Source organism: Hippopotamus amphibius, chromosome 7 (genome assembly GCF_030028045.1).
Source record: "Hippopotamus amphibius kiboko isolate mHipAmp2 chromosome 7, mHipAmp2.hap2, whole genome shotgun sequence".
Taxonomy (NCBI): Eukaryota; Metazoa; Chordata; class Mammalia; order Artiodactyla; family Hippopotamidae; genus Hippopotamus; species Hippopotamus amphibius.
The window spans coordinates 41587400-41615195 of NC_080192.1; the positions used below are offsets into that span (position 1 = coordinate 41587400).

The 27796-nt window shown below is 36.3% G+C and overlaps 1 protein-coding gene across 1 annotated transcript in view; it reads left to right on the forward strand.

The window, feature by feature from the left end:
* OSBPL8 (oxysterol binding protein like 8) overlaps positions 1-27796 on the forward strand; it is a 166239-nt gene that overhangs the window by 17651 nt on the left and 120792 nt on the right. The window lies entirely within an intron of this gene.

The following is a 27796-nucleotide window of genomic DNA, read 5'->3' on the forward strand; positions in this document are numbered from 1 at the left end:
CTTGTATTTTGCTAATATTTTCTTGTCACCTTTATATATTTTGAATTTCTCTGCCCTTTTCATTTGATTTTTATGCTTAAACTCTTTTAAAAAATTTATCTATATTTTTCCAAATAGGATTTTATTAAGGCAGAGACAATAAGTATAAAGAAGAATAATTGAGAAAACGAATGACTCCAACAGTGGCTTGCCCAGGGAGAGCTTTAGTTTATTATCACTGATATGTGTAGTCTTTTTTCTATATACCTGGCTGCTGGGTGGCATGGTTCTGATGTGGATGGCTCTTACTTCGCACTCTAAGCAAGAGATTCAGGATAACTTTTTTCCCCTCCACTTATCCAATAGTAGCTCTTAGGGCTTCTCATAAGAGACTTTCTTATTCCTTTAAATTTTAAGCTTCTTCCTTGTAGCTTTAATCTGAATAATGCAGATATACCATGGGCAAATTTCCCACCTCTAAATAAGATAAGTTTATTTACAGTGATAAAGCCTTTGAACTGTACTTAAAAGTTTCACTGCTCTCATGTTTCCTGTCATCCTTTTAATTATTTTGAAGGTGTTTGATTTGAAAAGTTTCACAATCCTCATTTTAAAAACGGTAAATAATCTTTAGCAGTATCAGTCTCCCCAAATCTGCTTTTAACAATAAACACAAACAAAAAACAGTGGTGGGTCTTAACTAATATTTTATTGCTAATCTTATTATTAAAAGCTTTTTTTCTAATTTATATTTCTTAAAATAGGAACTTCCTTTTTTAGTGTACATATGGGAAATGGTTTGAAAAGTATTTTATAGTATAAAATACTATCATCATGAAAAGTAAATTTTAAAGAGAAAAGCATTTCTGATTCTGAATGATACAACATACCAATGATTTATGTCTTCATAGATACTTAAGCTATTGCTTAGGTATATAACATATGGGCCCAAGGAAGCAAAGGTAAATAAGGTCATTCTTTAGTCTCTGTATATTCTACTCTGGGCCAAGGCCTCTAACTGGATGTTGCTCTGAGGTAGGTGGAGCAGGTAAAACCTTGTTTGTTAGCTGACTGTCACTATGTAACATCCTTTCTCAGTAAGAGACTTCAGTTGATTCCCTCCTGTAGCTTTGTTGTCCTCACCGTAGCTACACTGCTGCTACTCTGTTTAAAGGTCAGCATTATTGCACACTGATATTACATTTCTCCTTGTGGATTCTCGTTCTCATTCTCCATTTCTGAACATTTCTCTCATTCTGGCAACTAAATTAGCTCAAATTATTACTATTTTGGCTATGTCTTTCCAGATACAAAGCATTGAAAAAATGCTTTTCTGTATATAAAATATAGAAAGGAATTATTCTGCTACATATGTAAAATTTTAATAAATAGTTTGTGCCATAAGAATGCAAATGCTGCATTCTTTTCTTAAACACTTTTAAATGTATGCATGTAAAAATACTTCAAAATTATAAATACCCAGGAACCTTAATCTTGGTCACATTAGGCCTCCTGAAATATAATTATAGCATTCTGATACCTTTTAAGTAGTATGCCATGAGTTAATTCTTGTAGTTCATAGTTCTTTGGAGAGACTTTTTTTTTTTTGTATTGTTTTAGAAAATAAGTCACTTAATAGAATTCAGATTCTGGAAAATGTGAAGGCTTTCATAATTTCAGGAACATAATGACAGCTACACAGCAAGTCCATATGTTGCTTAGCCATAATTACATTTTAATAATTATTTTTTCTTTGGAGGAAGAGCTATGGCTAACCTCCAAGAGAATGAAGCTGATGATTGTAAGTATTCATATTTTCTCAACAGAAAGAACTTTTTCTTTTTTATCCTGTTTTAAATAGTTGAATATATTTATTTTGTATCATATCATCAACTGGATGAAGTTTGTATTCTGGATCCTACTGTAAAATTTAAATGAATATTGCATCAGATGGGAAGATTACCCTATTTGGGGTTTTTTTTTTTTGTTACTCCCGTACATGGACTTGCTGCCACAGGCACACTAATTTTGCCATCTCCTACACACGACTTGCTCCTTTCCGCCTCCGTTCTTCTGTACATTACCATTCTCTCTAACTGCATCCTTTCATCCATTTCCTTTTCTCCTTTTAAAACAGGCATCTAAAGTTATTTCCTCTAGAAACTCTTTACTCCATGTAACTATCACTTACTTTCTTGGTTTCACCTTAACACTTAACATGGGTAGATATAGATTCAGCTATTCTGAGCTGTGTTTCTGTGATGTACCAGGTATAGTGTTATCTATCTCATTTAATTTTCATGACTATCTTGTGAGTTATTCCCATTTTACAGATGAAATTAAATAAATTCCTAGTTTTAGCTGTGCCATAATTTGAACTTTGTGTTTTCTAAAAACATAGCTTTTTACAATGTCATTCTGACTTTCTTTCTTTCTGTAGTCTTTCCCGCTAATGGGTATATACATTTGACAAATGTATACACCCATGTAACAACCACCACAGTCAAGATATAGAACATTTTCATCAGTTCCCCCAAATCCCTTGTGCCCTCTCCCACTAATGTCTCTTATTCCCCACTCTCCCCCAGACAATAACTGATCTGGGTTCTGTCCACTATAGATTATTTTGTTTGTTCTAAAACTTCACATAAATGGAATCATAGAATATATACTCTATCTGGCTTCCTTTGCTCAGCATGTCTTTGAAATTGTTTCTTTTTATTGCTAGGTGGTATTCAGTTGTGTAGAATGGAATATACCACAATTTGTTTAACCATCCACCTGCTGATAGACAGTTTGACTTGTTTCTAGATTTTGGCTATTAAAAATAAGGCTGCTATGAAAAATCCAGGTACAGGTCTTTGAATGGACAAATTTCCATTTTTCCTGTGTAACTGTCTAGGAGTGGCTGTTCCATTTTGCATTCCCACCAACAATATGTAGAGTTCCAGTTGCCCCCTATCCTCATCAACACTTATATTGTCAGTTTAAAAGTTTTTAGCCATTCTAATGATCTTCTAGTAATGTCTCAGGGTTCTTTATTTGTATTTCACTGGTGACCAGAGCTATTGAACACCTTTTCATGGGTTTATTGGTCATTGTATCTTTTTTTTGTAAATTAAAAAAATCTTTTGTCTGTTTAAAAGTTGGTGTTTTCTTCTTCTTATTGACTTCTAAGAATTTTTTATATAGCCAGGGTCTTAGTTCTTGCCAGATTCATGTATTGTGCATATTTTCTCCCAGTCTGTGCCTAGCCTTTGCATTTTCTTAACTGTTTTTGAGGAAAAGCTTTTAATTTTTATGAAGTTCAGCATATCAGTTTTTACTTTCATGGGTCTGTGTTTTCTGTCTCCTAAGAAATTTTTGCCTACCCCAGTGTTGTGAAGATTTTCTCTTGTGTTTTATTCTAAAAGTTTTATAGTGTTGGTTTCTATATTTAGGTCTGTGATTCTTTTTGAGTTAATTTTTGTGTTTAGTTTAAGAGCCAAGGTTTTTTCCTTTTACTTAATATCTAGTTTTTATTGAAAATATTTTTTATTTTTCCATTGGATTTCCTCAGCACCTTTGTTGAAAAGTAATTGACCATGTATGTGTGATCCATTTCTGGACTTCTGTTTCATTGATATATATGTGGTATTCCAATATCATAGTCTTTTACTTTATTTTTATAATTTTTGAAGATAATATAAATCCCCCAACCCAACATCATTTTGGGAAAAAAAAAATCTGCATAATTTGCTCACTTGCCCTCACTGCTGGTGTTTGTGGTATGTGTTGATTTTTGTTTTTCATTTGTTTTTGTTAATTTCTGCTTTCAAAGATATTGCCAGCAGCAGGGGCTTTTGTACTTGGTATTTTCCAGGGCAGATATTGTTTGTATTACGGAAGATGTTAACTGCTTTCAGCTGGCTGGAGGGAGTGAGCAACTGGGGTTCTTCCTCTGTCTCACTCTCATTGACAGTAGGCAATTCTGCATTCCATTGGTACATCTATATGATTTTTAGTAAGGTCAGCAAATTGGGGCTGCGGCAGCAGAAGTGTGTACCAGAAGCTATGTGTTTAAATACCAAATCTGACACTGGACAGGAGATGAAATTGTAACACTTTTTAGTTAAGTTGAGATCATATATTTCTCTTCCTTCTTGTCCTGTCTCTTTTCAACAGAAACATCCCAGCCTTGCCTGAAGCAGTCTTTTGCATGAATATTTGAAGAGTTCTGATGGCGGTTGCCAAAACTGTAGTGTGTGCTTAATGGGAACATGTTGAATTGAAGAAAAACGTTATATACAGATTGCATTTAGTTTAGTTTCTGACTACATGTAAAAAAATGCTGGGTTAGTGAATATTGTTCTTGGTTTCGGAACAGTACCCAGATGTTTTCATTTTTCTTCTCTTCTTAAACCTCCTCACCTCACTTAAGAGCAAAAGTAATAGGAGAATAGGTAAATGTAACACATATTCAATCATGCACTGATTTTTATTTGTCAAATCAATAAAATACTTGTTGCATGTGTATATTTGGTTCTTCCAATTATACTGTGCACTTCACCAGACAGAGATTTTTATCTTCTGTTTATTTTGTATCCATTTTCTTCACTTCTCACATACTGGAAATATTGGTGGATCTTGATTATGCATTCTTTATTTTATTTTATTTTATTTGGCCACACCACACGGGTTGCGGGATCTTAGTTCCCAGACCAGGGATTGAACCCAGCCCTCTGCAGTGACAGCGCTGAATCCTAACCACTGGACCACCAGGGAATTCCCTGGATAATATATTTTAATTAACTTCTAGTGAATAATAAGTCCTAGGTCACAGTAGAAATATATGTGTATTTTTTTCTTCCTATTAAAATCACCTTTCTCCTCTGAAAGATATTTTTTAGCTTTGCACTTGACACAACTTAGAATTTTAGACACCAGGTAGGTGATGAGGTAGAGGTAGGTTAATAGCTTTACCTTTTTAAGTTGTTGTTATAGGTTGATTGCGGTCCAGGGCCTTAGAAGGGTTTGTCATCACTTTGTGTGTTTGTTTCATAAAGACTGCAGTAGATTATAAGATCAGTCAGACAAATGGAAATGTCAGTCAGCTGCTTGAATAGATATTTTTAGATATGTTTCTCCTCTTAGTACTGATCATGCAGTTGACCACAAATCTTTTATTCGATAGTGGATGAGAAGATTTGAAGTGGGAGCTCCAGAGGAAGCACCTTGGATAGTAAGATCCAAACTAAAATTGAGGTAGAGATCACATTTCTGATTAAACACAATCTTTTCTCCTTATGGTTCTGATAAAAACCTGATCTTGCATGATGTTTATATGATAGATCTTATTTAATGAAGTTAAAGCACCTAGCCAGAAACACATACGTGAATATAATGCTACTGTATTTTTTCTTATGATAGCATATATGGTGTTTTATGTTCTAAGTCTGACATTGATTTCACTTCTGTATATTTTAAAATATTCTAAAGTTAACTTTCATTTTATTTTATTATTCATAGGTCATTTATTTTTGTTATAAGTGACTGAAATAGTGTCTGTGTCCATTTAGGGTAACTTAAATAAATCACTAGAATGATAAGCTCGTACTCTTGAAGTAAAAGCTGAAAAACTGAGTTTTAGAAAGAACAGAAGCAGCTCCAGAGCTCTAGAGAGCAGGAAGCAGTGGATGGGTTTTATGGAGCCTCCCTTAAGATACATCTTTGTTTTTCCATTCATGTGATCACTGCTCTTGATTGAGATTTTTCAGAGATTGAGACAGATAGGGACTGATTGGCCTGGCTTGGGTTTATTGCCTGCTTTTTATTAGGAGAGGGCCGGGCACCAGTTGCATACTTTGGAAGACGGATGTTTTCCTCAAAGGAAGATCAAAGTGCATCATCACAGGAAAGGGAAGTGGATGTGGACAGGTTAAGAAAACAAACAATATTATGACAGTTTCTAGGTTGGTATAATGTTCTTTAATCTTATAATGCAGTATTAACTATTTCTTGGCTGAACTTGGGTTTAGGACCTTTCAGCATTTATAGATTTGCCGTGATCATAAAATAGCACTTATTATAGACTGGTCTGCTTTGTAGTTCGTTGTTTTTCCCGTCTTAAGTTCATCCCCTTTTCTGAATAAGTGATTTAAACTACTGAGTCAATTAATTTTAAATAAATTTTTTTCTTTTATTTATTTAATGAATTCTTTTTTCTCCCCCAGTGTTAGCTATGTTCCAGGTACTATCATGATGCCAAGGTTTCAAAATAAATAAGAGCTAACATGCTTTTCTCTACCCCCAAGCTTTATTGAGATATAATTGATGTATAATATTGTGTAAGTTTAAGGTATACAATGTGATGATTTGATACATGTATATGTTATGAAATAGTTACCACAGAAAGGTTAGTTAATACACATGCCTTACCTCACACAATTACTGTTTTGTCATTGTAATGGTAAGGACGTTAAAGCTCTACTGTCAGCAACTTTCAAGTATATAATATAGTTTCATTAACTATAGTTACCATGCTGTATATTACATCCCAGAACTTACTTATATCTGAAGTTTGTACCCTCTCAGCATCTTCCCATTTCTCCCACCCTTCAGCTGCTGGCTACCACCATTCTGCTCTGTTTCTGTGAGTTCATTGTTTTTGGATTCCACATATAAGTGAGATCACACAGGATTTGTCTTTTCTTGTTTGACTCTTTTTACTTAGCCCTCTAGGTCCATCCATGTTGTTGCAAATGGCAGGATTTCCTTCTTTTTTTAATGGGCAGAATAGTATTACATAGTACACACATACCACATTTTCTTTAACCATTCATCTGATGGTGGACTTTTAGGTTGTTTACATGTCTTAGCTATGGTGAATGATGCCACAAATGAACATGGGAGTACAGATTACTCTTCAAGGTAATGATTTCACCTTCTTCAGATATATACCCAGAAGTGGAATTTCTGGATCATATGGTCTCTCTATTGTAATTTTGGGGAAACCTGCATATTGTTTTCCATTGTGGCTGCACCTGTTTGCATTTTCACCAACAGTTCACCAGAGTTCCCTTTTCTCCACATCCTCACCAGCATTTGTTGTCACTTGTCCTTTTGATAATAGCCATTTTAACTGGTATGAGACTATCTCATTGTGGTTTTGATTTGCATTTCCCTGATGATTAGTGATGTTGAGCACCTTTTCATGTACCTGTTGGGCATCTGTATGTCTTATTTGGAAAATTTTTTATTCAAGTTCTCTGCCTATTTTAAAATCAGTTTGTTTTTCTGCTGTTGAGTTCTTTGAGTTTCTTATGTATTTTGGGTATTAACCCCTGATCAGATATATGGTTTGCAAGTATTTTTCACCATTCTGTAGATTGCTTTTTCACATTGTTGTATCTTTTTCAGGGCAGAAGCTTTTTAGTTTTATGTCGTCCTACTTGTTTATTTTTGCTTTTGTTGCCTGTGCTTTTGGTGTCATACCAAAAATATTATTGGCAAGACCAATGTCAAGGAGCTTCTTCCTTTTGTTTTCTTCTAGGAGTTTTACGGTTTCAGGTCTTATGTTTAAGTTTAATCCATTTCGAGTTTTTTGTGTGTGTGTGTGTAATGTAAGATAGGGGTTCAGTTTTATTGTTTTGCATGTGGCTGTTCAGTTTTCCCAATGTCATCCATTGAAGAGACTGTCCTTTCCCCACTGAGTATTCTTGGCTCCCTTGTCAAATATTATTTGTTGACCATGCATGTGTAGGTTTGTTTCTGGGCTCTTGATTCTGTTCCATAGATCTATGCCCATTTTTTATGCCAGTACCATATTGTTTTGATTACTGTAGCTTTGTGGTATAGTTTGGAATGAAGTGTGGTGCCTCTGGCTTTGTTCTTCTATCTGAAGATTGCTGTGCGGCTATTTGGGCTCATTAGTGATTCCATATGAATTTTAGGATTGCTTTTTCTATTTCTGTGGAAAATGCCATTGGAATTTTGATTGGGATTGCATTGAATCTATAGATGGCTTTGGATACCAGGGAGATTTTAATAATATTAGCTCTCCATGAACATGGGATATCTTGTCATTTATTTATGTCTTCTTAAATTTCTTTCCTCAGTGTCTTATAGTTTTCTGTTTATAGATCTTTCATCTCCTTGGTTAAATATATTCCTGTTTTTATTCTTTTTGATGCGGTTGTAAATAGGATTGTTTTATTTCTTTTTTAGATCATTCATTGTTAGCATATAGAAATGCAGCTGATTTTTGTATAGTGATTTTGTATCTTACAGCTTTACTGAATTAATTTATTAAGTCTAATGGTTTTTTTTTGATGGTCTTTTGGATTTTCCATATACAAAATCATGTCATCAGCAAACAGAGACACTTTTATTTTTTATTTTCCAATTTGGATGCCTTTTATTTCTTACCTGATTGCTCAATGACTTCTAGTACTGTGTTGAATAGGAGAGGTGAGAGTGGGCCTATATCACCTTTATGCTGAGATATGTTCCTTCTGTACCCAATTTGTTGAGGGTTTTTGTTTTTTTTAATGATGAGAGGATGTTGAATTTTGTTAAATGCTTTTTTTTGCATCCTTTGAGACAATCATATGATTTTTAACTCTCATTCTTTTAATGGGGTGTTTGACACTTATTGATTTGCGTGTGTTGAACTATCCTTGCATCCCAGGGATAAATCCCACTTGATCATGGTATGTGATCTTTTAATGTGCTTTTTAAATTCTGTTTGCTAGTATTTTGCTAAAAAGTTTTGCATCTAGAAGCATCAAGGATATTGGCTTATAGTTTTTTTTTTCTGGTATACTTATTTGCCTTGGATATCAGGGTAATGCTAACCTCATAGAATGTGTTCCCTTCTTTTTAATTTTTGAGAAGGGTTTGAGAAGAATTGGTGTTAATTCTTTAAATGTTTTGTAGGGTTAACCCATGAAGGCATCTGGTGTTAGGTTTTTCTTTGTTGGAAGTTTTTTGATTATTGATTCACTCTCCTTTCTTGTTATTGGTCTGTTCAGATTTTCTGTTTCTTCCTGATACAGACTTTGTAGGTTGTATGTTTCTAGAATTTATTTTCTTCCAGATTGTTCAATTTGTTGTTGTCTAATTGTTCATTGTAGTTCCTTATGATCCTTTGTATTTCTGTGGTAGCAGTTGTAATGTCTCCTTTTTTATTTATAATTTTGTCTTCTTTTTTTGGTAAGTCCAGCTAAAGGTTTGTCAATTTTGTTTGTTTAAAAAAAAAAAAAAAGAACCCTTAGTTTCATTGTTTCTTCTGTATTGTTTTTCTGTTCTCTATTTGATTTATTTCTTCACTAATCTTTAGTATCTTCCTTCTGCTAACTTTGGGCTTAGTTTTTGTTTTTTCTAGTTCTTTGAGCTGTAAAGTTAGGTTGTTTGAGATCTTTCTTTTTTCTTATCCATATAAAGCTGCATTGTATAGGTATGTTGTATTTCCATTTTCATTTATTTTAAGATACTTTTTTGATTTCCCTTTTGATTTCTTCTTTGACACATTGATTTTTCAGGAGTCTGTTGTCTAACTTCCACATATACGTGAATTTTCCAGTTTTCTGCCTGTTATTGATTTCTAGTTTTATCCATTGGGTTGGAAAAGATACTTGGTATGATCTCAGTCTTTTAGAATTTGCTGGACTTCCCTGGTGGCACAGTGGTTAAAAAGCCACCTGCCAGTGCAGGGGACATGGGTTTGATCCCTGGTCTGGGAAGATTCCACATGTTGTGGAGCAGCTAAGCCTGTGTGCCACAACTAGTGAGGCTGTGCTCTAGAGCCTGTGAGCCACAACTGTTGAGCCTGTGAGCCACAACTACTGAAGCCTGTGAGCCTAGAGCCCATGCTTCGCAACAAGAGAAGCCATCACATTGAGAAGCCCATGCACTGTAAGGAAGAGTAGCCCCCACTCACCGCAACTAGAGAAAGCCTGCGTGCAGCAACGAAGACCCAATGCAGCCAATAAACAAACAAACAAACAAACAAACTTCCAAAAAAGAATTTGCTAAGATGACCTGTAAAATGTTCTATATGTGTTTGAGAAGAATGTATTCTGCTGCTGTTGGATGGAGGGTTTTATATATATATATATATATATATATATATATATATATATATATATATATATGTCTGTTAGGTTCATTTAGTCTTAAGTTTAGTTTAAATCTAATATTTCCTTATTGATTTTCTGTCTGGATGATTTATCCACTGTTGAAATTGGGGGACTGAAGTCCTCTCCTTTTTTTTTCCCTGGCTGTGTTAGGTCTTTGTTGCTGCCCGTGGGCTTTCTCTAGTTGTGGCAAGTGGGGGCTACTCTTTGTTGTGGTGCACAGGCTTCTCAGTGCAGTGGTTTTCTCTTGTTGTGGAGCACAGGCTCTAGACATGTGGGCTTCAGTAGTTGCAGCATGTGGGCTCAGTAGTTGTGGCTTGTGGGCTCTAGAGCACAGGCTCAGTAGTTGTGGCGCACAGGCTTAGTTGGTCCAAGGCATGTGGGAACTTCCTGGACCAGGAATTGAAACTGTGTCCCCTGCATTGGCAGGTGGATTCTCAACCACTGTGCCACCAGGGAAGTCCCTCTACTATTATTATACTGCTGTGTATTACTTGCTTCAGATTGTTTGTTTTTGCTTAAAGTAGTTAGTTGCTCTAATGTTGGGTGCATGTATACTTACAAGTATTATATTCTCTTGATGAATTGACCCCTTTATCATTATATAATGACCTTCTTTGTCTCTTGTTATGGTTTTTAACTTAAAGTCTGTTTTGTCTGATGTAAGTATAGTTACCCCTGATCTCTTGGTTTTTATTTGTTGGAATATCTTTTCCCATCCCTTCACTATTATTGTATGTGTCTCTAAAGCTGAAGTGAGTCTCTTGTAGGCAATATGTAGTTGGGTCTTTTTTTTTAATCCAATCAGTCACTCTATGCCTGTTGATTGGAGCATTTAATCCAATCAGCACTTACATTTACAGTAATTATTGATGGGTAAGGACTTACTCTCGCCATCTTATTGTTTTCAGATTGTTATGTAGTTGCTTTGTTTCTTTCTTTATCTCTTGTTTTCTTCCTTTGTGAACTGATGTTTTCCATAGTGATATACTTTGACTCCCTTCTCTTTTATTTTGTGTGTATCTTCTATAGGTTTTTGTGTTGTGGTTACTTTGAGACTTGCTTGAAACATCATACAGATATAATAGTCAATTTTAAGCTGATAACAACTTAACTTTGATTTCATACAAAAACTCTGCTTTTTTATTCCCTTCCCCCACATTTTATGTTTTTGATGTCATACTGTACATCTTTTAATATTGTATATTCATTTAAAATTGTTGTAGCTATATCTATTTTCAACACTTTTGTCCTTTAACCTTTATACTAAAGTTAAGTGGTTAACATAGCACTGTATTACAGTATTAGAATTTTCTACATCTAACTGTATACTTGCCTTTACTAGTGTGTTAATTTCATCTTTTCATGTTACTAGTTAGTGTCCTTTAGCTTCAGCTAGAAGAACTTGTTTCAGCATTTAAGACAGATCTAGTGGTGATAAAAACCCTCAGCTTTTGTTTGCTTGGGAAAGCCTTTATCTTGGCATCGTTTCTGAAGGACAGCTTTGGTGAGTAAAGTTTTCTTGGTTGGCAGTTTCTTTCAGTAGTTTGAATGTATCATTACGTTTTCTCCTGGCCTGCAAGGTCTCTGCTGAGAAATCTGCTGATAGACGTATGGGGGAGTTCCCTTGAATGCAAGAACATTTTTTCTTTTGCTGTTTTTAATTTTTTTCTCTGTCTTTTATTTTAGACCATTTTATTATAATGTATCTTCAATTTTGAATTGAAATTTTGGGGTGACCTAATAGCTTCATGAACTTGGCATTCAAATCTGTCCCCAAGTTTGGGAAGTTCTCAGCTATTATTTCTTTAAATAAGCTTTCTACCCCTTTCTCCCTCTCTTTTCCTTCTGGGACTCCGATGACGCATAGTTTCTTTTGATGGCATTTCATAAGACCCATAGGCTTTCTTTATTAGTGAGGTTTTTTCTTTTCCTCTTCTAACTAATATCGAAAGATCTGCCTATGGGCTCATTGATTCTTTCTTCTGCTTCTGCTTGCTCTGGGCTGCTGTGGAAACTGTTGAATTCATCATTTAGTCATTGTAGTCTTCATCTCCAAAATTCTTTTATTTTTTATATTTTCGTTGGTGAATTCTCATCTTTTTTCCCCCCTAAGTTACCATTTTATTTATTTATTTTTATTGAGGTATAGTTGACTTGTAATATATCTGTTTCAGGTGTACAACATAGTGATTCAATATTTTTATAGATTATACTCCATTTAAAATTATCACAAAGTGGTGGCTATATTTCCCTGTGCTCTATAATATATCCATGTTGCTTATGTACTTTTATACATAGTAGTTTGTGTCTCTTAATCCCATACCTGTATTTCACCTCCCCTGCCACCATTCTCCTTACTGGTAACCACTAGTTTGTTCTGTATATCTTAGTCTGTTTCTGTTTTGTAATATGCATTCGTTTGTGTTATTTTTTAGATTCCACATATAAGTGGTAAGATAGAGTATTTGTCTTTCTCTGTCTGACTTATTTTACTAAGCATAATAATACCCTTCAGGTTCATCCATGTTGCTGCAAATGGCACAATTTCTTTTTTATGGCTGAGTAAGTATTCCATTGTGTGTGTGTGTGTGTATCACATCTTCTTTATCCACTCATCTGTTGATGGACACTTAGGTTGCTTCCGTATCTTAGCTATTTAAATAATGCTGCTGTAAACATTGGAGTGCAAGTATCTTTTCTAATTAGTGTTTTCATTTTCTTTGGGTATATACCCAGCAGGAGGGTTGCTGGATCATACGGTAGTTCTATTTTCTCTTTTTTTGAGGACCCTCCATACTGTTTTCCATAATTGCTGCACCAATGTACAATCCCATCAGCAGTGTACTAGGATTCCCTTTTCTCCACACCCTTGCCAGTATTTATTCGTAGACTTTTTGATCATAGCCATTTTGACAAGTGTGAAGTGGTATCTCATTGTGGTTTTGATTCCCATTTCTATGACGATTAGCAATGTTGAGCATAGTTTCATGTGTCTGTTGGCCATGCATATATCTTCTTTGGAAAAATGTCTATTTAGATCTTCTGCCCATTTTTTTTAATTGGGTGGTTTGGGGTTTTTTGTTTTTTGTTTGTTTTTGATATTGAGTCTTCTCATCTTGTTCTTGTATTGTTTTCCTGACATTGTTAAATTTTTATTTGTGCTCTCCTGTAACTCTCCAAGTATCTTTAGAACAATTATTTAGAATTCTTTGTCAGGCAGTTCCTGCATCTGTATTTCTTTGGGGCCAGTTACTGGAGGTTTACTGTATTCCTTTGGTGGATACATGTTTCGCTTTTTCTTTATGATCCCTGTAGTCTGTGTAGGTATCTGTGCATTTGAAGAGGCAGCTACCCTTCCGTGACTTCATGGACTGACTTCCGTAAGGGAAGACTTTCACCTGCAGTGGGGGGCATGCTGGAGCATGCTGTGAGCCCCAAGTCTAGTGGTCTACGGCACCAAGGGTGGGGTCATGTGGCAGCACTGGTCCTGAGGGGACACAGTGACTGATTGGTGCAGGCTGTTGGAATCCACAGCATCAACAACTGTTTGGTCCTTGGCTAGTACTGCAGGGAGGAATCTGCAGAGGTTTCAAGGGCATTTTGGGGTTCTCAGTTGTGCCTTCAGGCCCAGTGTCTAGGGTCTAGGGCAAGCAGTGACAGTGAGTATAACTGGTGATATGCACATGCTCAGTTGCAGGGATCACCTAACTGCAAGTACCTTTGTAGTGACAGGTGAAGTTGCAGGCGCATATGTAGGTGGGGGCCAGGGTAGGCAGTAAGGTTGGGGTCATCTGTGGGTACACTGACACCAGGGGAGACCTCGGCTGTCAGCAGACACTACCATGGCTGCAGGGTCTTGCCACAGGTACATGACAGAGGAGTCCAGTGATGGGGGTTGGGCTGGGAAGTGCAGGTGCACAGCTGCAGGGCTAGCTGCAGGTGAGCACAGTGTTGCAGGTCAGTGACAGAAAATGAAGCCTGATCTAGACCCATAAGCAGCTGTGGTGGTCCTGGCTGTTGGTGTGACTTTCTGTGGCTGCACGGTCTTCCCCAGGTATGCGTATGACAGTGGACACTGATGACAGGCATCAGCAGCAGGAAGGAGCACAGCTGGAGGGCTAGTCTGGAGTGTGCACGTGATGGTGGAGGTCAGCCGTGGGAGTCTGGGCAGCATCTTGCAGCCGTTCAGCCACACAGGCTTGGGCTGGTATTTGGTGTGGGTCCTGGGCTCCTGTGGGGCGGGCGAGGGGAGGGAACTAGGAGGGACTCAGGCAACTGGTGGTGGTGAACGCAAATAACTGTGGGACAAAAGCTGATGAAATCTGCAGGTGATCTGTGGTGGCTGTGTGCTGGCCGTTAGTTTTTTCAGTTGAGAAAGTTTCAAAATTCAGGTTCTTTGAAGAACAGGTGGGACTGTGGTTATACTCACTGTGTGGCTGATCTGGGTAACTCCTGCTATTCTTCCTTGTTCCTAGCCATCTCTATGTACCTCAGCTTTGCTGGTCTCTAGGTGGGGTGAAATCAAAGCCGGTCCTTTGTGCACTGCCCTAAAAGGCTGGGGAAGCTGCTGCTCACTCTGATCTCCCTCTGCTGGCCTGGGGAGCTCTTTCCAGCTGGAGAGAGTTTCCCCTCGGTGCTAAGCAGTGCTGGCCTAAACACTGTAGGAGATGGATGATAAAAGCAAATTGAAGCTGTTTTCTTTTTCTTTTTGTCCTTTTCTACCCCCCGTCTGCCCCTCCCCCACCCACTTTTTGTTGTTGTTGTTCTGTTATGTTGCTGAAGTTTATTATGTGGACTCCAGAGCTGTCCCAGAGCTTCTTTTGTTCATGGATAGCTGTCTAATTGTTGATCTTTGTAGGAGGACAGAGGCTGGGCATTCCTTTGTCACCGTTTGGTTCCCTGAATCTTTTGAGGTGATGGTTGACTTCAGTGCAGGAACATTCATTCAGAAATTAAGACTGGACTTGATGAGGTGTGATTTATATATAACAGGATTCTTCAAATTGTTTAAAATCAGAAAAAATTCTGCTAATCACTCCTCTCAGTAGACATTTGCAAAAATGCTCTTAGGAATGGCTTATGAATCACTAGTGATCTGACTTATCATTAGTAATAACACATATAATGCGAGGTGAAATATTACACGGTGTTGTGTTGGATAAGACAGGGTTGAAAAAACTGTTGGAAGACAGTTCCCTCATGGTGTCTTGCAGTTCTGGGTATCTTTCAAATAAAGCGCTGACTGCCTTTTGTTCTGGACTATCTTTTCAAGGATGTTTGTATAGTGAATAGCCTAGGAAGACAGAGACTGTGTCTTCCTCTGGAGCAAACAGCACACAGGCTTACTGCCCATTATGCAGCCCATATAAGAAATATGGGCTTCCTAAGCTCAGAGTTCTTCTGTGTTGTAACCCACTGCTTCTAAGGGCATCCATCTTGGCCCATCCACATGCTCCCTTTGGGACTTGGTGTGGATAAGATAACTAGATAACTAGAAAACATAGGAAAACTAATTGTAAACATTTAGGAGGATTCTCTAAAGTGATGAATTTGCAAGTACTTTTAAGTTTTATTTCATTTTAAAGAACTGACACCAGCGATCTCAGACAATGTACCATAACTGTGGTTTAAGCAAGGAAGGTGATGCTCAGTTCTAATCTGCAGAGCCATACTCAGTGCAAATGCCTTTCCATTAAAGGATGGGGGGGGGGGAATGTATTTCAGTTCTTATAAAATAGATAAATACTGCTTTGATTACCTACTTGAACTGATTTTTTTTTCCTTGAGGAGCTATTTGTACTGATCATGTAGGGTAAAAGATTTTAGGTGAATTTGAAAAAACTTAGAAAACCGTAATGTGCCTCATTGATTTGTTGTAAAATGATTGTAAGTTACCTCACGTTCTTTTTTCCCCTTAGTACGTTACTGTGAAGGAAGGGCTAGTATTGCCCTTAGAGTTGAGATGGTCCTTACAACTTACATTCTTTTACATTGCAGTGATTATGTCAGCAGTAGTTAGATAAGTGGTAAAACTGCTGGCTGTTAAATTGTAGAATATTAGATTTGCAGGAAACCTCAGTAATGCCATTTTAGTTTCATAATCTTACTTATGAGGAAACTGAGGTCCAGAGATATAAAATAGTTTGTCTAAAGGTCCACAGCTAGTTCTCAATAGAGGTATGGACTTGAAATGAGGTTTGCTAATATTCTGTATATCTCATCATGCTACATCAGGATAGGGAAAGTGCATGCCTTGCTAATGAACACAGGGATGAAACAGTTTGTGGCAATGTCTATGAATACTTGGTATGGTGGTATGAGATATGCCAGTACGCTGATGAGCAGTTTTAATTTTTAGGTATATTATGTGTTTTTAAAAAAAAAAAGTAATTTGGAGCCTGGTTGACTTAGTTATGCCTATTGCATTTGTATAGGTAGCACTTACATTGTGCCCAGCGCAGTTCTGAGGACTTCCTATGTCAACTCATTTAGTTGTTTTATACTCCTGTGAGGTACTGTTATTATCATCACGTCCAATTTGAAGATGAAGAAACTGATGCAGAATAATACGTCTGTGGTAAAACAAGTATTTAGTAGCGTTGAATTTTGAACCCAGAAAGTCTGACTCCAGAGTCTATGCTTGAAACCTGGAGTTCCTAAGTTTGAATGTGGAGAAGGAACATTAGGAAAGTGTGTTAAGATGCAGAATCCCAGGCTGCACTCTTGGAGATTCTGATTTAATATGTACAGGAGGGGCCTGGGCATTTGCATATTTAACAAGTGCCCCATATGCTTATGGTGGGGGTGCTCCTCAGACCATATGTAGAGGAACGCTGCTCTAGATCAAACATGAGCCTGTCTCTTGTTACTGTTATTGAAACTCTCCTTGTCCCCTGATGTTTCTTACTATCCCAGTATACTGTTAAGTGCAAAGAAAAAATAATAATATGAGAATAATGTCATTTTTCAGGATTATCTATGTATATCAACCCATCCATCTATAACTTGTCTATCTATATATCTTACAACATTGGTGTTGTCTACATATATAAATCAGTTTGAATGAAATTAGTTTTAAATCAAGTTTTAAAAGTTCTGTGTGATACTTAGTATCTTTTGGACTAAATTTTAAGCTATTTGTTTCTATGCCCCATAGTCCCATCCAGAAATAAATTTATGATGACTCCAGGAGGAGAAAATCCTCTGCACTTTTTTTACTGGATTCTTTTGTGATCAAAATGTGTCATTCTTTTGCAGTTCCAGTGTTGGAGTCAGAACTGTTTGTTGTCTGTTAGTCATTTATAATGGCTTCATAATGCATGCAGTGGTGTTTTGAGAATGTGATCTGACCTATGGCATCTTTCCATTAATTCGAGAATGTCTCGTGTTTCTTCTGAGTTTTACTCTACTTCTGTTAACTCTCTATCATAAATTTTACACAGTTGTGATAAAAAGATGTGCTGTCAGAGTAGAGTGAATATTGAAGTCAATGCAAAAATGATCAGTTGAAAGACACTATTTGGAATCTCATTTTTCTACCTGAAATAAATAAGGTATTTCAGTCTGTTTTTCAGTCTTACTTTTATCTAAATGTGGGTACTCAGAGGGCACGTTTTTATTTTTATTTTTTTATATTCTTTTAAAAATTTTATTGTTTCACATGAATAGCAAAGTGATTTAGTTATATATATACATATATTTATTATTTTTTGGATTCTTTTCCCAATATTGGTTATTACAGAATATTGAGTAGAGTTCCCTGTGCTATACAGTAGGTCCTTATTGATTATTTTATATATAGTAGTGTGTATATGTTAATTCCAACCTCCTAATTTATCCCTCCCAGAAGGCACGTTTTTAGGTTGAAACTAAAATTCACATATGCTTGACCAAAAAAAAAAAAAGGTAAAAAAATTATTTAATCAGAAAATTGTCACCAGTTAAAACTGAGCCCTCTAAATTGATCAAGGTCCTGGATAGTCTTGTCCTCTCCCTTAAGGTTGATGCTCTTTGACCTATAATGGAGGGCAACTTTCCTAGACCAACTCCTGCCTGCTTCTTTAATTGAGTAAGAGAAATGATGTGAGATACCAGAGATTTGGCTTGGTAAAGAATGGGGGACGGACATGAGATTAGCTAGAGACTAGAGCAAAGGCACATTAACAAGGGCAGGAGAGGCTCAGACTGCTCAGTGCACCAAAGGAAGCAGCAGTCAGAGAGTGAGAAGGAAAGGGAGGTGCTTTAAATGAATGAAATGTGAATTCCTTTCCACATTCTCCTTTTATCCTCCAGTAGACTCACAGTCTCATGTTGTAATCAGTCTTTCCTCAGAAGACTTTAGTAGCACGTGGCAAAAATTGTGACTCTGGTACACCAGTGACTATTGAGAAACACTGATGCAGAGAAAAATAGTTAAGTTCATATCTGGCAGCAAATTATGTAGCTGATGGAGAAATAAACATTAAAAAAAAATCAGGTAATACTTTTGTGCTGTATATTGATGAATAGAACCCAATGATTTGAGTATTTGCCTATGAAAGTAATATTCTTTTTAATGAATAGGTCTATTTTCTCCTCTTGAATTATTTAAAACATCTGTCATCACAGTGAAACATGTAGTAGTACTCTTTGGTTATGCCAAAAATTTGTTTGAAGTTTCTTTGAATTCAAATTGTAGTGGTATGTATAAGAACAGCAACAATGGAAGGCAACACGAATAAGCTTTCACAAAAAAAATGATATACAACTTACATACACTAACATGCACAAAACATAAGTGTACAGCTCAGTGAATGTTTATATATGTACATATGTATATATGTATATGTCACCACAACTCAAGTTAAAAACTTGGCAACCACCGTTCTACTGTGTCTTTATGATTTTGACTACTCTGGGTAACTCATATAAGTGAAATCATACAGTTTTTGTTTGTTTTGTCACTGGCTTATGTCACTCAGCATAATGTCCTCAAAGTTCTTCTATGTTGTAGCACGTGTCAGAAATTTCTTCGTTTTTAAGCTAAGTAACATTCCATTGTACGTCCATTCACGTATCAACACACACGTTTGTGTTTTAGCTATTGTGAATAATGCTGCTATAAGCATGGATGTAAAAATATCTGTTCAAGACCCTACTTTGACTTGTTCTGGGTATATACCCAGAAGTGGAATTGCTAAATCAGGTGATAATTCTGTTTTTAATTTGTTTGATGATCCACCAACATTGTTCTATAGGGTTTGTACCATTTTACGTTCCCACCAGCAGTGCACAAAGACTCCAATTTCTCCACATTCGCTGGACACCACTTTTTAATGCTTCTCTTTTAATAGGCCAAAACATTAGTCTTGTTATTTACACTCCTTTACAGTCATACATGTTTGCATAATTAGGAACTGAGATTTGGCAACTGTGAAAACCCAAGGTGTGTGTTACGAACAGTTACGGATATTATCATTCACACTATGTTAAGTGCTGATTTAGTGGGTGTAAGAAAGATTTGGACCTTGTTGGGTTCTTAGAGTACAAGAAAAGCTTTTAAGAAGAGAATGGCAGTTAAGTATTGATGGAAAGAAATACTTTGCTGTTTCTAACACATTATTCTTTTGAGAGCTTTCTTCTGGATCAGAGGAACGTCAAAATGTTACCTGCTCTAATTGCTTCTCTTCCACATTATCTTATAGTGACTAGGAGAAGCAGCTACTGAACGGATCACACCCTGGTTCACCAATAGTTTATTTTAATTTCTTAAAAAGGCCTAATTCAATAGCATATTTAAATGTAAATTGTCAAATCCAAAATACACAAACTTGAATGAAATTGGGCTGTTCTCATATTGACTTAATTTTTTTCTTCCATCCTTTCACACTTCCTTCCCAATCATCTTATTATCACTAATGTAATATGTCTACTATGCAACATGTAGGGCTACTGTAAATATATGACTGGTCTCCTGCCTTAGGGCTTATGCATATTCTCTTCTTGGAATGTGTTTCTTGCCATTCTTTGTGTAGCTAACTGCCACTCATCCTTTAGGTCTCAGCTTAAAGCATCACTTCCCATGAGAAGCTTCACATGACCTCAGGAGGTCATGGACCATGTTTGTTTTTGTACTTTGATTCTGCAGAAGGTAGCATATGCCTGACACCTATCTGGCACTTATTAGTTTGTGTAAACTGATTGTCGTCTTGAAGTGTTGGATCTAAATGGGGGAGGCAGGTGGGATCAGTTCTATGCTAGAAGCAGTTTGAGTGAGCAGAGCAGGAAACAGCTCTGCCGGAGAGGAGAAATGGAGTCTATTTGCTGTTGTCTGTTCCTTTTTAGGACTAGTGTGATGTTAGAATGTATTTTTCAAGTTCATTCACTCATTTTAAAACATTTGGCTTGTCTGTTTGTGCCAGGAAGTTCATAACAAAGCTTTCCAAAACAAATGTCCCATATTTTGGGTCTTGCAGCCTTTTGTTTAAAGTTGTTGTCTCTGAGATGTTTTATAGGAGGGTGTGTGGGAGGTAGAGAGGGGAGACTGTCATTCTTGTTTCTGGTGGCTTTATTAGACTAATAAGCTCCTTGTATGTCATTTTGATTTTTTTAGGTTTTAAAGCCAAATAGTTGAAATTTACCAGTCATCTCAGAAAATATAACCTGTTTGTATGGTACATACAATTATAATAGATACTAATTACCATTCTTCAGAGTACCAGATGATAGAAAAATACAAATGAATGAATACATTAATAAATAGATAGTATTCCTTTTTTGGAAAGTTTTTAATGTTTGGAGGATTTGTTGTTTTGTCTTTTTTATCAGTCATAATATTGGTTATTTCTGCTCTTTTTTCCCCTTGTTTAGTCTTACCTAGCATTCATTAATTTTATTCTTTTCAAAGAACTAATTTTTAACTTTGTTGATTTTGTGTCTGTGTTTTGGTTTTCTGTGTCATTTATTTCTGCTTTTTGTTTCCTTCCTTTACTTTCTTAGGCTTAATTTGCTTCTCTTTCACATTTTTTGAAATGATGATTAGTTCTTTGGTTTTCAGACTGCCTTTTATAGCTATAAATTTTCTCTGCATACCTCAGGTTTTGATAGTGTTTGTGTTATCATTTAGTTAAAAACTTAATTTTCCTTGTTGCTTCCTAACTGCCACTGTGATTACTTTTCATTCCATAGCTTATTTAGAGGTATATTTAATTAATTTCAAAATACATGAAGATTTTCTAGTTAACTTTTTGTTAGTGATGTCTAGCTTAATTACATTGTGGTCAGAGATCAGTGTGTATGTTTTCAGCCTTTTGCAGGTTATTTGAGACTTGAATTTTGGCCCAGCATATAGTCAGATTTGGGAATATGTATATTTGAAAAGAATGTATTGCGGTTGTGCAGTGAAATTTATAGGTCAGTTAATTAAGTTTTTAAATCCACTGTTGAAAGCTTCTATATTCCTTTAATTTATTTCATTTATTTCAGTACCTAATTTGTCCCTTCTTTGGCTATTGATAGCCCCTTCAGGTTGGCTCCTCAGTCTTCATTATATTACTCTAATAGTCTTTGACAGCTTCCTTGCTCTCTGGAATACAAGATACTCTGGGCTCATCTCATACATTCTTTTGTGTTAGATCTAGAATGTGCCATTTCTTCAAGAACCCCTGGTGTCTTTTAATGAGAAATGTTGTTTAGAGACCACAGACTGGGTGTTGGGGTCTGGTTGCTACTGCGTTGGTTATTGTTTCTATGGGCTATTTGGCTATTTTTCTTTCTCTTTCTTTCTTTCTTTCTTTCTTTCTTTCTTTCTTTCTTTCTTTCTTTCTTTCTTTCTTTTTGTAATTGAAGTGTAGTTAATTTACAATGTTGTTAGTTTCATGTGTACAGCAAAGTGATTCAGTTATGTACATACATACATATATTCTTTTTCAGATTCTTTTCCATTGTAGGTTATCACAAGATATTGAGTATAGTTCTCTGTACTATACAGTAGGTCCTTGTCGTTTACCTGTTTTATATATGGTAGTGTGTACATGTTAATCCCACACTCCTAATTTATTTCTCCCTCCCTCCACTATCCCCTTTGGTAACCATAAGTTTGTTTTCTGTGCCTGTGAGTCTGTTTCTGTTTTGTAAGTAAGTTCATTTGTATTTTGCTAGTTCTTTTAAAACACTTGGAGCTATGTAGTTTACTTTGGAATGATTTTTTCTTCTCTCGAGGTTTTAAAAGGGGAAGTATGAATGTATAGTAAGAGAGGTCTTAATGCAGCTTTCTGCAGGTTGGGTTGACTGATATCTTTAGGGAAACTTATATGACTTTAAGTGAGTTATGTTCTATCATTCATAAATAATTTCTTCTCTTTCCAACTCTGCAAAATGTCTAGTATTTTATATATATGATAGAATCTTGCTGTAACTAAAGTTTATTTTCAAACTAGGAAATTAACTTTCTAATGTATTCCTTTTCCACACCCACTTTAAGAAAAATAAACTGTGTAGTAATATGATATTACTTCAGTTGTTCTTTTTTACTTTATTCTTTTGTAGAATTATATATCAATTGGAAGATAATGTAAACTAGTTTTGTTTGTGACTAAGTCTAAAAAAGCAAATAACTGAACCTAAAAAAAAAAAGCTGAGTTCAAAATAGACTGTATAAGAAAGCCCTTTAGAGTGTAAATATTTATGAAAGGTTATTTATTAATTTATACTAGTTAGGTTTCTTTATATATTTTACTTCTGGTAGTTAATGTGTTTGCTTTTAATATAAAGGGGCTTTGTGAGTGTTTTGGGGAAGGGCGGGGGTACTCTCACTCTACCACCTCCAGAAACCTGATTTGAATATCCTCACGTGCTGCTGCAGGTAACACCATACACATTCCTTTGTCATAAGGCTCATTACGTAGTGGTATACTAGTCAGTCTGTTTTGCTCTGTTTCAGCTAGGACAGGATGTTTATTCTCTATATGTCCAGAATCTAGAACGGTGCCTCCTATGGGACAAAATGTAAACAAATATTTGATGAATGTATTTTGAGCCCCGTAAAGGAAATATAACTGATGGTGAAGCAACAGTAGATATTAAGTGTTTATAAACCATAAATTTTATCAATTATGTATATTAGTGGTTGGTCCAGAGATACTAGGAAATGGAATTTGTTTTGTACCTTGCCAGAAATTTGGTAGTAGTGATTTCCAGGTTTTCACTGAGCTTAGACTAACATGGTTTTCCTTTGGGCAAAGTGCTTACAGTATCATTTTGGCTGGACTCTGTATAAACAGTGTGTATTTTGCAAACCAGCAGATCAAGAAGATTTTTAGTGCATTTTTCTTTGTGCTTTTTATTAGTAACCGTTGTCACTTGTCTGGATGATTAAAATTGAAAAGGGCTCCCAGACCTGATGCCATCGTGTGTGTGTGTGTGTGTGTGTGTGTGTGTGTGTGTGTGTGTGTAGGCTTCCCTACTCCAACACGCAAATCTTTGACACCACCAGGATGTCTCAGAATTCTCCTGATTTCTGATACTATATACCTGGAGATAGAATCAGATTCCACAGGTAAAGGATTCAGTCCCACAGGAACATTCTCCACTTCAGAAGCCAGTTGCCAGTCCAAGCTGTTACCTGGACTTCTGACTGACTGGCTATAAATCAGAGGTTCCCATGATGCCATTCTTGGGTTTGATTAATTTGCTAGAATGGCTCACAGAACTCAGAAAAATCTGCTTACTTACTAGATTACTGATGTATTATAAATGGATATTAAAGGATACAAATCAACAGCCAGATGAAGATATACATAGCAGAAGGTCTTGAACAAAGGAGTTTCTGTCCTTGCGGAGCTTGGGGCCCAGCAAGGTAGCACCGGGAAGAATCTGGTTCCCAGATGTGGAGGATCTCGGGGGAAAAAGGGGACCAAAAAGCTGCCCTTTGGAGTTTTTATGGAGCCTTCATCATAGTCATGATTGACTAAATCATTGGCCAGTGGTGACTGATTCGACCTCAAGCCCTTTTCTCCTCCCTGGAAATCAAGGGGTGGGACTGAAAGTTCCAACCCTCTAATCACATGGTTGGGTCTCCTGGCAACCAGCCCCCACCCTTGGGTGGGATCCAAAAGTCACCTTCCCTGCAGAGTTTTCAGGAACTGAGGACAAGAGATCGAGTATTATCCCATTGTTCTTACTGCTCAGAAAATTGGGAGGGTTTTGGGAGCTGTGAGCCAGGAACTGTGGATGAAGACCAAATATATCTGAAATATATGTATTTGGTCATTCAGAGAAATTATTCATTATAAATCACAGTATTACAGCTATATAAAACAGTGTGTCTAGTTGAACTGTTTAATGAATTTGCCAAATCAGAGATATAAAAAGTATTTGGACACTCTTTTAGTTCAGAATTTAAGTAATTGATTGGGCTTTAATGTGTTGTCAGGTAGTCATTAGATAAATGCAAACTAGATTATAATGACTGTGAAATAGACATATAGCCATAGTATACTTGTGAAATAAGGTAATTTTAATGAGGGTTTTATTAGGAAGGGCAGTGCTTGAGAATAGCTACATACCTATATATTCCAGGGAAATCCAGATAAGAGGAGTCGTCTAGATTTTTTCCCTGCTTTCATCTTTATATCCTTAGGTAATTTATTATGGCTTTCCTTCTTCCAAGGCTAGGTCTGACAAGTTCTGTCTCCCTGACACGCGTCATCGTCATCCGTCTCCCTAGTGTTGTGCAGCCGCAGTGGGGTAATTTGCCCTGCACACTCCTATCCTGCTTCCCCCATGCCTGTTGCAGCTTTTTGCTTGCCTCCCAGTCTTCCATTATTACCATCATTATCATCGTTGTTGTTATTTTTTAGAATGGAGGAAATCTCGACATAATTCATAGGTGCCAAATATTAATATACTTTATGAAGAATATGTACCACATTGTTTTACAGTAATTTTGATGAAAGCCATTTAGATAGCCAGACTGCTTTCATAAAGCAGCCTGTGTGTGTGTGTGTGTGTGTGTGTGTGTGTGTGTGTGTGTGTGTGTGTAAACTGCTTATGAATAAGATGGTGGTGGTAGCTTGCTTCTTGGGACCTGTCACATTTGTATAATTAATTTCTCATTATATTAGACTTTCCTTTAGGATTTAACCTAGTGTAAATACTGTAGATTCGTTTAGACTAGCTAGACCAAATTACTCTTACTTGCAACCTAATTTTTTACATCAAATTGGCAACAAGTGAGATGAAGGTTGTTGAATTTAATCCTAGTTTCCAGTGATAAGAAGGTGGTGCTGTTGTTTAGAAGTATGCTGTATTCATTGATAGGCATTCCTGCTTTAGAGAATGTTTGTTTTTATAACTTAAGTACTTAACAAAACAAAACAAAACAAAACACTTCTGGGGCATCCTGTGAGACAGGAAGCCACAACCTAACTGTATACAACTTGTAACTGCCTTCAGAGACAGCCATCATTCAGTACAGCATTATGAGGTTGTTATGGTTAAATGACAGATGTTAAAGCCATTAGCCTTGCTTAGTAGTTACTCCTTCATTCTTTCTGTGACTGAAATAACAATTCAAGCCCAAAATAGAGAAAATTTTTATAAAAATTCTTTCTCTAGGAACTTCGTTAAAGTGTAGACAGTGAGGCACCAGTTCTCTGAACAGTGTCTAGAGTACTGATAATAATGGAACAAAAGAGGGCATGGAGTCTTCTTTAAACTTTGAATTCAACTAGTAAGTATGTTTAAATTAGGATGCAGGCTTAGTGTTAGCTTGGCAATTTGGAGAAAGGAATCTTCAGGACTGTGATGCACTGTACTCTTTTCCAAAAAACTTAGACATTCTTTTTGGTTATAAGAGCAACATACACTGTTTAAAAGGAGTTAAAATAGGAGACTGCCTTTCTTCTCTTCAAGCCTACGGCCTAGGGCCTACTGCCATCAGGTCTGTGTTTAATTACTGTTTTAACTTTAAAAAATATACTTTTTTATTCCCAGACTTATTATCATTTAAACATCTTTAGCTTTAAACTCTAAAAGATGGGGAACTTAGTATGCTTATACTTTAAGCTTCCAGTCAGTCACCCTCTCCCTCTAGGATTTTTTTGTTATTTGTTTTTAGTTCTAGTCTTTGATTTCAAAGAAAATACTAAAAACTTGTTTTTTGATATGTTAGTAGTGTCTTACCTTAACTCCCTTTTTTTCAACAGTGAGGAATTTAGGGCACATCTTTCTTTTCCCTTTTTAGTTTATTTTTTCTTGAAGTATAGTTGATTTATAATACTAGGTTCAGGTGTACAGCATAGTCATTCAGTATTTTTACAGATTGTACTCCATTATAGGTTATTACAAGATAATGGCTATAATTCCCTATGCTATACAGTATATCCTTGTTGCATATCTGCATAGTAGTTTGTATCTATTAATCCCATACCCCTAATTTGTCCCTTCTCCCTTCCCTCTCCCCTTTGGTAACCGCAAGTTTGTTTTCTGTATCTGTGACTCTGCTTCTGTTTTGTGTAAACATTTACTTGTGTTATTTTTCAGATTCTACTTGTAAGTGATATCACACGGTATTTGTCTTTCTCTGACATTTCAATAAGCATAATATTCTCTAGGTCCATCCATGTTGTTGCAAATGGCAGAATTTTGTCCTTTTTTATGGCTGATTAATATTCCACTGTGTGTGTGTGTGTGTGTGTGTGTGTGTGTGAGAGTGAGTGAGTGAGTGTGACATCTTCCCTATATTTACTTAGGGAAGTTTTTCAGTACTTTCTAAATTTAAAATAATAATGTAGTTATTAAGCATATTTCAATCATTCAAATAATTTGTATATTGAAAGAAACTGATTGGCAGACTAGCAGCAGAGTGGTGGTTGGTTTGACACACCCACATACACACACACACACACTCTCTCACGAGGGTGAGTCAAAAATTATCCTCAATCTGGCTCTAGAATTTATTTTAGTTAACTTTTAGAAAAGACAAATACATCATTGTTCGACATAATCTCTTTGCTTTTCAATACACTTTGTCCATCTGTCAACAAGCTTTTGTATTCCCTCATTAAAAAATGTTTTAGGCTGAGCTGCAAGCCACGGATGCACTGCTGTTTTCACTTCATCAATGAAATGAAGTGATCTTCATTTTTGTAAGCCTGCTTTCAGGGGACCAAACAAGTGAAAGTCTGATGGAGCAAGATCAGGACTATAGGGAGAATGCTTTAATACCTCAAAATGAAGTTTTTGCAGAGTGTTGACAGTGTGGGGAGAAGTGTGTGGACCTGCATTGTCATGCAAGATTACAACTTGCATGCCCTTGGATAGCAGTCCTCTGTGTTTAATCTGAAGTTTAGGCTTCAGCTCTTCAATAAGCATCTATATCAATTCATACACACTTCTTCATGACAAAACACTTTCTCCATACTCTGCACAAAGTCTTTGATAAATAATGGCACCAAGTACACCCTCAGACCACAAAAAACGAATCACTGCACACTGCTCTTTCATGCAAATCATAAGTGGGGCATCCATTTTTGCTTGCACTACAGTTACAAATGAACTGATATAACACATTCACACCTGCACAACAGTGACTGGGGAGACTGTAGCCTTGAATAGAAAGTGCTGATAAGACAGTATGGCTAACAGAAATTTTATTATAACCCAGAGTGTGGATAATTTTTGATTCACCCTCATATACCACATCTTGACGGGCACTTGGG